The following is a 12,887-nucleotide window of genomic DNA, read 5'->3' on the forward strand; positions in this document are numbered from 1 at the left end:
TTGTAGTGACGCAAGATCCTTTTCACCAAAGGAGGGAAGGAAAAAGACAAACCCTGGGTAAAAGGGTAGTCTTACAGGCATACCCAACCGGGATTATGGGCATCCGGCGCCTCCCCAGGCTGAGGAATGTGAATCTCGACCTCCTGCCCAAGGCCAAACCTCTCTCTCACCTCCTCAAGGGGGTATCAACAAAGCTGAAATCGCACAAATAGTGATCTGCAAGGATCCCAGAGGATCGGAAGGGAGAGAGAGCGGTGCGGCAGATAGCCTTTTTTACCATGATTGCGAAGTTTAGAGGTGAAAAAATTAAGAGAGAGGGAAGAAAGTAAGGAGTTTACCTAGTGGATATGGAGATTTTATAAGAAGGGAGGGAGAGTAAGGGGTTTTAGGGAAAGGGGTTAATAAGGACTGGAATAAAGGAAGTGGAAGGGGGAGGGGTGCATTTATAACTGAAGGGAGTTAAGAGAGGGAGTTAATAGAAGGGCGTTAAGGGAGGGAGTTAGGTTGGGGGGATCGAGGGAAAGGAGACGTGAGGGAGGTGGGGATTTATTGAGAGAAAGTGACTGATTAGACCTCTAACGGTCAGACTCAATGGATAAGAATGCAAGTGGGCTAATGTCACGCTATGACATCACCACTACACGCAGCGTCCAGGAGGGAAACAACTCCCAGCATCCATCGAGCAAGAACAGAACCTGGCAGTTGCTTAAGGGTAATTGTATGGGTAAAAATACCTTCTCATTCTCATCATGACGTGGCAACTCGCAATTGGATAAAATAAAGGCACACAAATCAATAACAAGGCAGCAGGTTGCTAGACGCAAGGAAGAACAAGGGGGGATGAACCTAGACATTCAAGTGATACAAAGGCCACGTTTGAATTAAGTAACAAGCAGCCAGCAAGAACGATGAAGTGGTCAGCAAGAACATTGCAGTGATCAGCAAAATCTTTGACAAAGTCAGCAACCACTTCCTATTTCATAAGAAGTGGAGCGTATGGTTGAACATATGTAGGGAGCATGTGCGACAATTCAAAGGAGGGCTGTAAAAGAGCAATGAACATCAGATTCAAGGGCATTCATCATTGACTCCACTCGAAGAAATATCATTCACCACCTGCAACAATTAATATCATTTACACACTTAGAAATTTATACATCGTTCGTATCATTTGTACTTAGTCATTTGGAGATCACTGCTTTGTACCTCCCGATCGTTCCAAAGCTAGGTTCACCTCGAATACTATTACTATCATAAATGGTGTCCTTTACGATTAGTGCAAGGACTTATAAATCTCTAAAAGGATCAAAGGGTATACTTTTGTATCATAATCAGTTGGTCCACGTTTATCAATAACGGTTGGCTTGCTAGATAAGTTTGACGTTATTGTCATACAGATGGCGGTGATCAACTGGTCCCTAAAAGTCGCACCTATAGGATACGTTTGAGAGATGTGACGGTATGAAAATACAGTCATGTTGATGCCAGAAAATTGACTAAGCAGTTAGTCCGAGTTATTTGACTAGTAATTAGTCAAAAATGCGATGTTGAGATATTTTATTTAATACGGATTAAATAAAATAGGCTAAGGCGAATTAAACAGTTAATTCGTAAATTAAATATAAACGATTATATTTAATTAATGTATATTGAATTAATTATACAATATTGTCTTTGTCGGACATGTATTAATAATTCAACTAATCTGTGTCATTAGTTGATGTTTTAATAACCGATAACCGATGACGATTTATAATAAAGACCGCGTCATATACATTTTAGCATCGGACCACGAGTTAAAATAAGGAGAAAATGAAAGCCCATTTCCTCCTCTTCCACTCGGTTTGGCCGAACCAAGCAAACAAAAGAGAGCTCTCTCTCTTTTGTAACCTAATTGTTATTCATTTGAAAAATCATTAAGGTTTTGAGAACATTGCCTCTCAAAATTCAGATCTCACATCGGAAAAACTCACATAACAACTCTCTCAATATTGCAAGTCAATTAGAGAGTAATTCTAGCACAAGGGCATAGTCTCAGACGGTCTTGGGTGCAACGATTAGGAGGAAATCTACTTTGATTTCTGTTCATTACGCCGCACTACAAAGGACCCGAGGTTGATTCTATATCTTTATCGTTTCATTGTTGTTTTTCGTTTATGACAATAAATTGCATATTAAATTTACGTTATAGTCCTATAATTTAAGGGTATTATACGGATATTACCCCTCAACTGGTATCAGAGCGAGGCCACGTAAATTTTTCTATGTGTTTTTCATCAAACGAATTTGAATCGATATTTTTTTTGCTTGAAAACCGTAGTGGCAAGCAAATCATTTGGTCTCGGCAGAATTTTTTTTTTGCGTTTTTCTATCTTGGGAACCGTGTCCAGTTTACACGGTTATGGTTGTTGTTTTGTCTTGTTTTCTTTTTGATCTTTGCATATTGTTTTTGTAATCGATATTCATTGCAATATGTTAAAGATCTATCGATTGTTGACATAAAATTTCGTGCGGCACAAATTTTGTCTCGGCTAATTTTTTTTTTCTGGAAAACCGTGCGGCCATTGTTGTTTTTTTTTTACTGTTTTTCTGTTTTTGCCTAGAAATGCGTGCCACACATTTCTTGCTAGATCAGACAATCTTTTGTTTTCAATTTGTTCTTTGCATATTGTAATTTTAATCGATAATTATTGCAATATGTTAAAGATGTATCAATTGTAGTTTCAATTCTATACGGATTAGATTAAATTGCAATTGGGTTTTAACAAATCGTTTTGTCTTGTTAATTAAGGCTCTCGTTTTTTTTTAGCCGCTTAAATTTTTTTTTTTTTGGCCTTTTGAGCTCTCGGCATTAGCTCCCAAATAAAAAAAAAAAAAATTTTACTGGTACTGTTCACGGCAGACGTGAAGAAAAAAAAAATTGAGTTTTATTTTTTTCGGCCATTGTTGCATAATACGGATTTATGCATTCGCTTGATAGTGAAACGGTTCACCCACGTACAATTTAGTTACTTTAAAACGATTTAAAGTAACGGATTATCACGGATTAAAATTAAGTTGATTAAAGCGGTTTTGTCACATAATTTTAATCATTAAAGGTGGTTTGGATTAATTTTAACATAATTACGGAATTATGTCACGAATAAATTTAATTTTTAGTTGATGCATTTTTTTTATCGTTATTGTTGAATGCCTTGAATGCATTTTATTACGTATTTATTCATTTTTACAAACGGTTGTAACTTAGTGTGGCCTTAGTAGAACGTGTTACCGTAATGATGGAACACGGTCTTGGTTGTATTTTGAGATCTCGTATCTCCATTTTATTTTTTTTAATTACAGTTTTTATTTAAAATGTAAATAGGTTTATATTTTGTAAATTTTAATTGTAATTTTGAGAAGACTAAAGATGGAGATCGGATGCTCACTCCCGCTGCATGGACAAAGATGGAACATCAAGACTAGCTTCTCGGGTCCAACGGTGGATTCCAAAGTTGTATTATGTTCTTTTTACTAGGATAGGCCACACTAGGAATTTTATTTAGGTATTGCATTCTTTTATTTTTGTAACGATAATATGCATCATTTTCCGCCTAAAAACCAAACCACCTAATATTTGCATGAAAACTGACTCATATAGAGGTCACGCGTTAGTTTTCTATGACATTATTATGTCACACGATTTTAAAGCCATCACCTAAACTAATTCATTCACGTAATGCTAGTTATTCGTTCACTTAAAATGAATTAAAACTAAGTTGATGGGATCTTCCTCGTATAAACCAAAATTGAGAATAGTCTTTATAGGTCAAACTCCAATGAGTCCCTTCTTCGTCGGTAGGCATAATATGACCCCTTCTACGTCGGGTAAGTTGGAACTGATTGACTTATTTTATCTCAACACTATGGTCACTCGTACGATCCTGTGATTATGGTGGACTATAGATAGGATTTACGGAAATCTATCGACCAAGAGTTCTTACGGAAGAACTAGCTAAACAGTTGGCTTATCAATTTACGGAAATTGAGTCTTGGGATCACTTGTATCATTCTTGAGGGAGATCAATTATGCAAGTGCAATGAGTCTACACGATTAAAATGAATTTTAAATAGACTTAAATCACCTCGATGAGTTGCTTATTTCGTTTTTGTTTTTCCTTTCTTTTTCAGTGTAGATCACGATCACTTAAACTGCTAATAACGAAATGGCTGGTCCTACTAACGACCCAATGCCAAGTGCCACATTGGACCGTGAGTCCTGGCTGCGGATCTTCATGAATCAGATGAATCAGTCTACTCGACCGAAGAATGATGGATCAAACTTCGCGGATCGGGAGGCGGCATTACGGAATGCCGCCGCTGCCGATTTTAAAGCTCAAATATCTAATAGAGCCCATCCCGCCAAACCCAGGTCCCACGGCTAGAGCTAACGAGATCGCCAAGTTTAACGATTTCTGTATGGAAGCGGGTGCGATTAAAAACGTACTCATTTTTGCAATGGAACCCAATTTGCAGAAACGCTTCATAGCCCAAGGTGCAAACAAGATTTTCACCACGCTCACTAAGGAATTCTCGAAAGCACCGAGAATCATGACCTATGAGCATACCACTCGCTTCTTTGATGCGAGACTCCAGAAGGGCCAACCAGTTAGCCCACACATTCTCAGCATGATTGAGAATGTCGAGAAGCTGGAGACGCTTGATTGTAAAATCAGCGAGAACATTGTGATTGACCGCATGCTTCATTCACTCCACAATGGTTTTGCGCTCTTTAGAGCGAATTACTATATGAATGATTTGAAGAAAAGTCCCCATGAATTGCACTCCCTTCTCGTACAGACCGAGAAGGACATGAAGTTCAGTGGGAGCATGAAACAGGATGTTCTCGTTGTGTCAAACAAGGGCAAGGGTAAGGGCAAAGCTAAAGCAGACCTAGCAGTAGGTAAGGCGAAGTTTAAGAAGTCGGGTTCAGGTAAGAGTGGGCCTGGTGAGGCAAGTAACTCATCAGGCGCGACAAAGAGCAAGACTGAAAACATGGAATGCCATCATTGCAACAAGACTGGGCATTGGAGGCGTACATGTCCTCTCTACCATGAGGACATGAAAGCAGGTCGTGTTAAACCTGTTGGTATGTTTTCTTCCTCTTCTACTTTTATTCATATGATTGAGATTAACCACGCAAGTTACGGAACTTGGGTACTAGATACTGGTTGTGGTTCTCATCTGTGTAATCATGTGCAGGGGCTCCGAAACATCGAACCCCTCGTAAAGGGTGAGGTGGACTGCGTGTCGGGAATGGAGCACGAGTGGTCCGTCTCAAGGGGAACATACGTGATCCGACTTCCTAGCGGATTTGAGTTATTTTTATATAAGCGCTATTATGTACCCGATCTTTGAAAAACATTATTTGGATTCGCACTTGACAAACTTGGTTTTTCATTTGTAATAGAGAATAATTCTTGCATTTTCTCATTACACGATATGATTTATGGCAAGGCAGTCTCCATGAACGGAATTTATGTTTTAGATCAGACCACCGAAATATTACACGTAATGAATAAAAAGTTAAAGGTTGGTGACAAAGATCAAACGTATCTATGGCACTGCCGTATGGGACACATTAATGAGAAACGCGTAAAACAGCTCATCAAAAATGGAGCTATCTCGGCCTTTGATTTTCAATCATTTGGCTCGTGTGAATCATGTCTCATCGGTAAGATGACTCGGATTTCCTTCAAAGGTGTTGGAATGCGCGCTGCTGACCTATTAGGACTTATACACACGGATGTATGTGGAGCTATGTCAATCACCGCACGAGAAGGCTATAGGTATTTCATCACTTTCACGGACGATTTAAGTAGATATGGCTATGTCTACTTAATGAAGCATAAAAGTGAATCCTTTGAGAAATTCAAAGAATACCATAATAGGGTACAGAACCTATTGGGTAGAAAGATTAAAACACTACGTTCAGATCGTGGTGGCGAGTATCTTTCTCACGAGTTTGATCAACACCTCAAAGACTGTGGGATTGCCTTACAGTTAACTCCACCTGGAACACCTCAGTTGAATGGTGTGTCCGAACGGAGAAATCGAACACTACTTGATATGGTTCGATCCATGATGAGTCACACCGTGTTGCCTGACTCATTGTGGGGTTATGCTCTTCTGTCAGCTGCTCTAATACTTAACCGAAGTCCGTCTAAAGCTGTTGACAAGACTCCATATGAACTATGGAAGGGAACGGTCCCTAACTTGTCCTTTATACGGGTTTGGGGCTGCGAGGCTTATGTCAAGTGGAGACACGAGGATAAGCTCGGCCCGCGATCGGTCAAGACATACTTTATAGGTTATCCTAAAGGAACACTTGGTCATTACTTCTATTCGCCAACCGAACAACGCGTTTTTGTTGCGGCTAGTGCGACATTCTTAGAGAAGGAATTTCTCGAGAATGCAAAGAGTGATAGAACCTTCGACCTGTCGGAGATTCCAGAACCAAATACCGAGCAACCATTGGAGGAACCAATTCCTTCAATCCCGGCTGCGGTAAATATTCCTGAGGAACCTAGGAGGTCGGGTAGAGTCTCTATTCCTCCGGACAGATACATTGGTATGGTCGAGGAACATGACATAGATGACATTCTACTCTTAACGAGTAGTGAACCCGCAACCTATAAAGGTGCCATGACTAGTTCTGACTCAAAGCTATGGCTTGAGGCCATGCAATCCGAGATGGACTCTATGTGTGAGAACAACGTATGGGATCTTGTTGACTTACCTGCTAAGGTTAGTCCCCTTCAATGCAAATGGCTTTACAAGATAAAGCATTCTGTGGAAGGTTAACAAGATATCTATAAAGCACGACTAGTTGCTAAGGGTTTCACCCAAGTGCCAGGTTTGCACTACGATGAAATTTTTGCACCCGTAGTCATGTTGCGTTCCATTCGGATCATCTTAGCGATCGCCGCCTTTCATGACTATGAAATTTGGCAGATGGATGTGAAAACCGCCTTCTTAAACGGTTATTTGGAGGAAGAGTTGTACATGGTACAACCCGAAGGTTTCATCGATCCAGAACATCCTAAGAAAGTGTGCAAGCTTAAGCGTTCCATTTATGGACTTAAGCAAGCATCTCGGAGTTGGAATCATCGATTCGACCAAGTGATTAAAGAAAATGGATTTACTCGATCGGTCGAGGAACCATGTCTTTATATCAAGTCGAGTGGGAGCAAGATTGTCTTCCTAATATTGTATGTCGATGACATACTCCTGATTGGGAATGACATACCTCTCTTAATTTCGGTGAAAGTATGGTTGAAGAACCATTTCCAGATGAAAGATCTGGGCGAGGCACAAAGAATTTTGGGCATCCGTATCTATCGAGATAGATCACGTCGGATGTTATCTCTCGGTCGGGGAGTCTTACATAGACAAGATCCTAGAGAGATTCAGCATGACTAACTCCAAAGAGGGGTTTCTTCCTATGGCTCCAGGGGTGCATTTGAGCAAGTCTCGTGCACGAGAGACACGGAAGAGAAAGAGCGCATGACACGGATTCCTTATGCCTCGGCTATAGGATCAATCATGTATGCCATGATATGCACACGTCCGGACGTGGCATATGCATTGAGTATGACAAGTCGATTCCAACAGCATCCAGGTGAATCACATTGGATGGCTGTCAAGAACATTCTTAAGTACCTACGGAGGACTAAAGATTGGGCATTGACTTATGGAGGCGATCAAAAGCTATGCGCAACGGATTCGAGATGCTAGCTTCCAAACGGATCGAGATGACTCCAAATCTCGGTCTGGATTCGTTTTTACTCTTAATGGCGCTGATCACTGGAAGAGTTCCAAACAAAGTGTTACAAAGAGATTCTACGACCGAGTCCGAGTACTATGCCGCGTCCGAAGGCGCAAAGGAAGCGATATGGATGCGTCAATTCTTACAAGGACTATCTCTAGTGCCTAGTTCGAATGACCCGATCACCATCTATTGCGACAATAGAGGTGCCATCTTCCAAGCTAAGGAGCCAAAGTCTAGCAACAAGTCTAGACATGTACAACGGAAAGCTCATCTAATCCGAGATTACGTGGAGCAAAAGGAAGTAGTGATAGAAAAGATTGCTACAGATGATAACATAGCAGATCCTCTCACTAAACCATTACGACAAGATAAGCATGAAGGGCACGTTAATTCCATGGGAATTAAACGTGTTCCTAAGTTGTAGTACTCTTTTATGGATTATATTCATTCCCTTATGTACTCTATACGACATCATCGTTTTGATATTTATATATTTTGTTTTTCATGTGGTTTTGTACGACAATATTGAACACCACAAAGTGAACTGAACAAACATTATATTTTTGGTCCTTAATTACCCACGTGAGCTGATAACTCAAGGTAATTATTTTGTGACGTTGGTTGATGGTGGGTTCAACGAGCCATAAGTCAAAAGGTTGACTGACCAATCACAGAGGCGATTTATACGGATATTTCGTAGGACACAATTGTGACATCGACGTGGAGTCCTAAATATTTTATAACATTCGGTGCCCGGTCGTGGATAGGACCTCCATGGTGATCCTAAGAGTCGATTCTTTTGACTATCGACTGTCTCTTGAGACTAAGGCGGATTTTGGGTGACTTTGGTTTCTTTCTCACGGTCATCCGTAACAGGGGGCCAAGTAGATTTTTTCGGGTCATTTCATGCGTGCTTAGATCGGCAGGAGTCGAGTTGAAGGAAATATTCACCTTTATCAGTACTCGATATTTCTCGGGGCCACTCGAGGAGTCAGAATCGAAATGCATGGCCATGCTCGAATACGAATTCGTTTTATCGGTTGAGTTACTCTCTAGTCGGGGAAACCACTCTAGATACGGATCGATTGTAAAATACGACCTTTGCGGATCCGGATCTGCAAATTGTTTTACATTGAGTGGGAGAAATTTTAAATGAATATGAGAATCGGTTATCGCACGTACACTTGTCTTGACAAGTGGGAGTTTGTTGAGCTTGTGTCCTCCGGTTAGTGCGGATAACGTCATTGCACATACACTTGTACGGACAAGTGGGAGCTTGTTAAAGTGGTGTCCTTTACGATTAGTGCAAGGACTTATAAATCTCTAAAAGGATCAAAGGGTATACTTTTGTATCATAATCAGTTGGTCCACGTTTATCAATAACGGTTGGCTTGCTAGATAAGTTTAACGTTATTGTCATACAGATGGCGGTGATCAACTGGTCCCTAAAAGTCACACCTATAGGATACGTTTGAGAGATGTGACGGTATGAAAAAACTGATCATGTTGATGCGAGAAAATTGACTAAGCGATTAGTCCGAGTTATTTGACTAGTAATTAGTCAAAAATGCGATGTTGAGATATTTTATTTAATACGGATTAAATAAAATGGGCTGAGGCGAATTAAACAGTTAATTCGTAAATTAAATATAAACGATTATATTTAATTAATGTATATTGAATTAATTATACAATATTGTCTTTGTCGGACATGTATTAATAATTCAACTAATCCGTGTCATTAGTTGATGTTTTAATAACCGATAACCGATGACGATTTATAATAAAGACCGCGTCATATACATTTTAGCATCGGACCACGAGTTAAAATAAGGAGAAAATGAAAGCCCATTTCCTCCTCTTCCACTCGGTTTGGCCGAACCAAGCAAACAAAAGAGAGCTCTCTCTCTTTTGTAACCTAATTGTTATTCATTTGAAAAATCATTAGGGTTTTGAGAACATTGCCTCTCAAAATTCAGATCTCACATCGGAAAAACTCACATAACAACTCTCTCAATATTGCAAGTCAATTAGAGAGTAATTCTAGCACAAGGGCATAGTCTCAGACGGTCTTGGGTGCAACGATTAGGAGGAAATCTACTTTGATTTCTGTTCATTACGCCGCACTACAAAGGACCCGAGGTTGATTCTATATCTTTATCGTTTCATTGTTGTTTTTCGTTTATGACAATAAATTGCATATTAAATTTATGTTATAGTCCTATAATTTAAGGGTATTATACGGATATTACCCCTCAACTACTACTGGATCATTGGTGGGATATCATTCCCCCCGCGGTTTTTCCCACATTTTGGGTTTCCCGCGTCACCATTTCGCTTGTGTCGTTTGTCTCTCTTTCTTTTCGTTTGTTTCTCTTTCGTACTAGTTGTTTATTTTCGTTCTCGCTATGTTCTTACTACCGGTCTACTTAAGTCTTTAATATCGTATTTTAATTGGAATAGCCGCATTGACTCACAAATCTTTAGTCGGTAAAATCTTACCAAAACATCTTTATTTACATATTATTAAAAATTATAAAAGTTTGATATTCTTAATGTACTCATTACGACGATTAAAAAAAGATCTCACATGACTATATTTCATGTTATATATTAGAAATTATATTAGAAATTTTCTCTATTCATAAATAGTGCTAAAAAGTAGATGTAAAGAATTCGTTGAGACGGAGGTAGTATCTAAAAGTCTAAAAAGTTAAGAAACTTCCTTAAATGCCCTCTTTCATTAAACCCATTGATCTTACTTACTCATCCAATATACTCTTTTCTATATCTAATTGATCGATCCGTCAAATCTCTACTTAACAATTATTATCTCTTGCAAATTTGCTTCATCATACATTAATTCATACACAACCATTGTGATCCCTTGGACGTCAATGACTAAACATCCTGTAACTATTCTGAAAAACATGGATTAATAAATAGTTCGCATTTGATCGTCTATGCCTAAAACAGTAAAACATCACATTATAACATTACCTTCGCATCGTCTGTGATCAGCCTCGGTGTTTGAAGTAACTGACTAATTGATTTTGGCTATAATTAATGTCAACATTCGGAAGACTCGTATATATGAATGTGAAACTGCAAGATCAAAGGTGTACCCTTTTTTCTAGAAAAACAGGGAGATGATATTTTATTATGTACTCCCTCCAATTCACAATAAACTTCCCATTTTATTTTGGCACAAAAATTAAGGAAACACACTACCCCGTCATATAATTAAATTTATACCACACAAATACACTACCCCACCATACAATTAAATTTGGACCACACAAACACTTAACAAAAAAGGAAATAAGGAAGTTATTGTGAATAACCGAAAAAGGAATATGGGAGGTTTATTGTGAATTGGATGGAGTATTAAAGTAAGTCAGTTTCCGCTAACTCCAAAATAGCTGGCGCGTTATCAGAAGAGAAAATAAAACTCTTCTTCGACCGTCTCACATAATCTACCCACGCTATGAGCAAACAAACTCTTCCCTGACCGCCTTAAACACAGCCACGCAAGATCCAAGGTGTGCACTTAGAATGATTGTTCTTATATTGAATGGCATGTCCGCTTTTAGGTGATGTACGTATGGCGATATGAGTACAAATGAAGGCGGCTGAGAATGCTTTTATTTGTGTTTGCCAAAGCTAATTTATACAGTAGTTTTTTTTACTTATCAGTTAACTTGAGCTTGAATTTTGGGAATATTTTAAGGAGTAAATCTCAAGTTTGGGAGTTATTGAAAAAATCTCTCCAAATTTTAGAAAAGATAAATAAATAGTAATTGATGGGATATTCGCAGCAACACATCACTGAAATCAACATATTGAAAAGTCAAAAGATATCCACAAAGAAATCAACGGCTTAGCGACCCTTAAATTGATCGACCCATCACTGTCACTGGTCTCGGATGGCAACTTGCGGCCGGGGCACATACCCGCGTACTCACATCCAAGACCCCTCGGCGGCGAGTCAACAGGCCGCAGCCGCCATAGGTCCCTCGGCCGAGGGGTAGATCAGTCTTTCCACCTGCTAGCCACTTGGCCACTTGGCCACTACGTGACAAAAGGTGAAAGCCTATAAATACTCCTCAACCTTCATTGAGGGAAGGATCCACAACTTAACCTAAGAAACACTATTCATCTGGTATTATCTTCCTTATCTCTCTACAATATACATTTAGCCAAGGAACAACTTATCCCCTAAGTTACTGACTTGAGCGTCGTAGTGAGTACGCTTGGCACAAAGCCAAGCCCTCAGTTCGTTCATTGTTGCAGGAGAGGCCGAGAGGAACGATAAAGACAAGAAGGATTCAACCAAGGACATCATTCTACAAGCAACGGGTGGTAACGAATATCTGCTCTGGAATTACGCCCGGAACAATTGGCGCCGTCTGTGGGGGGAAGCACATAAACTCGTCTCGAAGAACGAGAAGGACCACGGCGTATGGGAGATACACACCAACGGCCCTTCCACGACGGATAGCTCGAAAGCCAACATCGTTATTTTTAGCCCGAACGGAGACGTGTTTGAGCACGCCTTGAAGCTTACCTCCTTGACCTCGAACAACGAATCCAAGTACGAGGCAGTGATAACCGGAGTCAAGCTAGCGAGCCGCCGGGCGGAGCATGTCGTGTGAAAACAGATTCGCTCTTATTAACCAACCAGATCAAAGGAGAGTACAAGGCTCGGGACCATAGGACGACAAGGTATCTAGAGAGGGTGAGAGCCGGCGCTTCAAAATTAAAATCCTTCCAGATACAGCACACTCCCAGGTCCGAGAAAGACCGAACCATTAGCATGGTTGAAGGAGCAGAGACAGAGGAGGTGGAGATTGATCCAGGCCGCACCGTAACCGTCGGTGTTAACCTGGAACCAAAATTCAGGGCCGAACTCCGGACTGCTAAGGAAAAATAAGGACGTCTTCGCCTACTCGGCGGCCGAGATGTCGGGCGTGAGCCGGGAGGTAATTACTCACAAGCTAAACGTACTTCCCACCGCCGCCCGTCAAACAAAGGATGAGGAACTCCTCGGTCGAGAAAGATGAGGCCATCAAAGCCG

The sequence above is a fragment of the Silene latifolia genome, chromosome 7, assembly GCF_048544455.1.
Source record: "Silene latifolia isolate original U9 population chromosome 7, ASM4854445v1, whole genome shotgun sequence".
NCBI lineage: Eukaryota > Viridiplantae > Streptophyta > Magnoliopsida > Caryophyllales > Caryophyllaceae > Silene > Silene latifolia.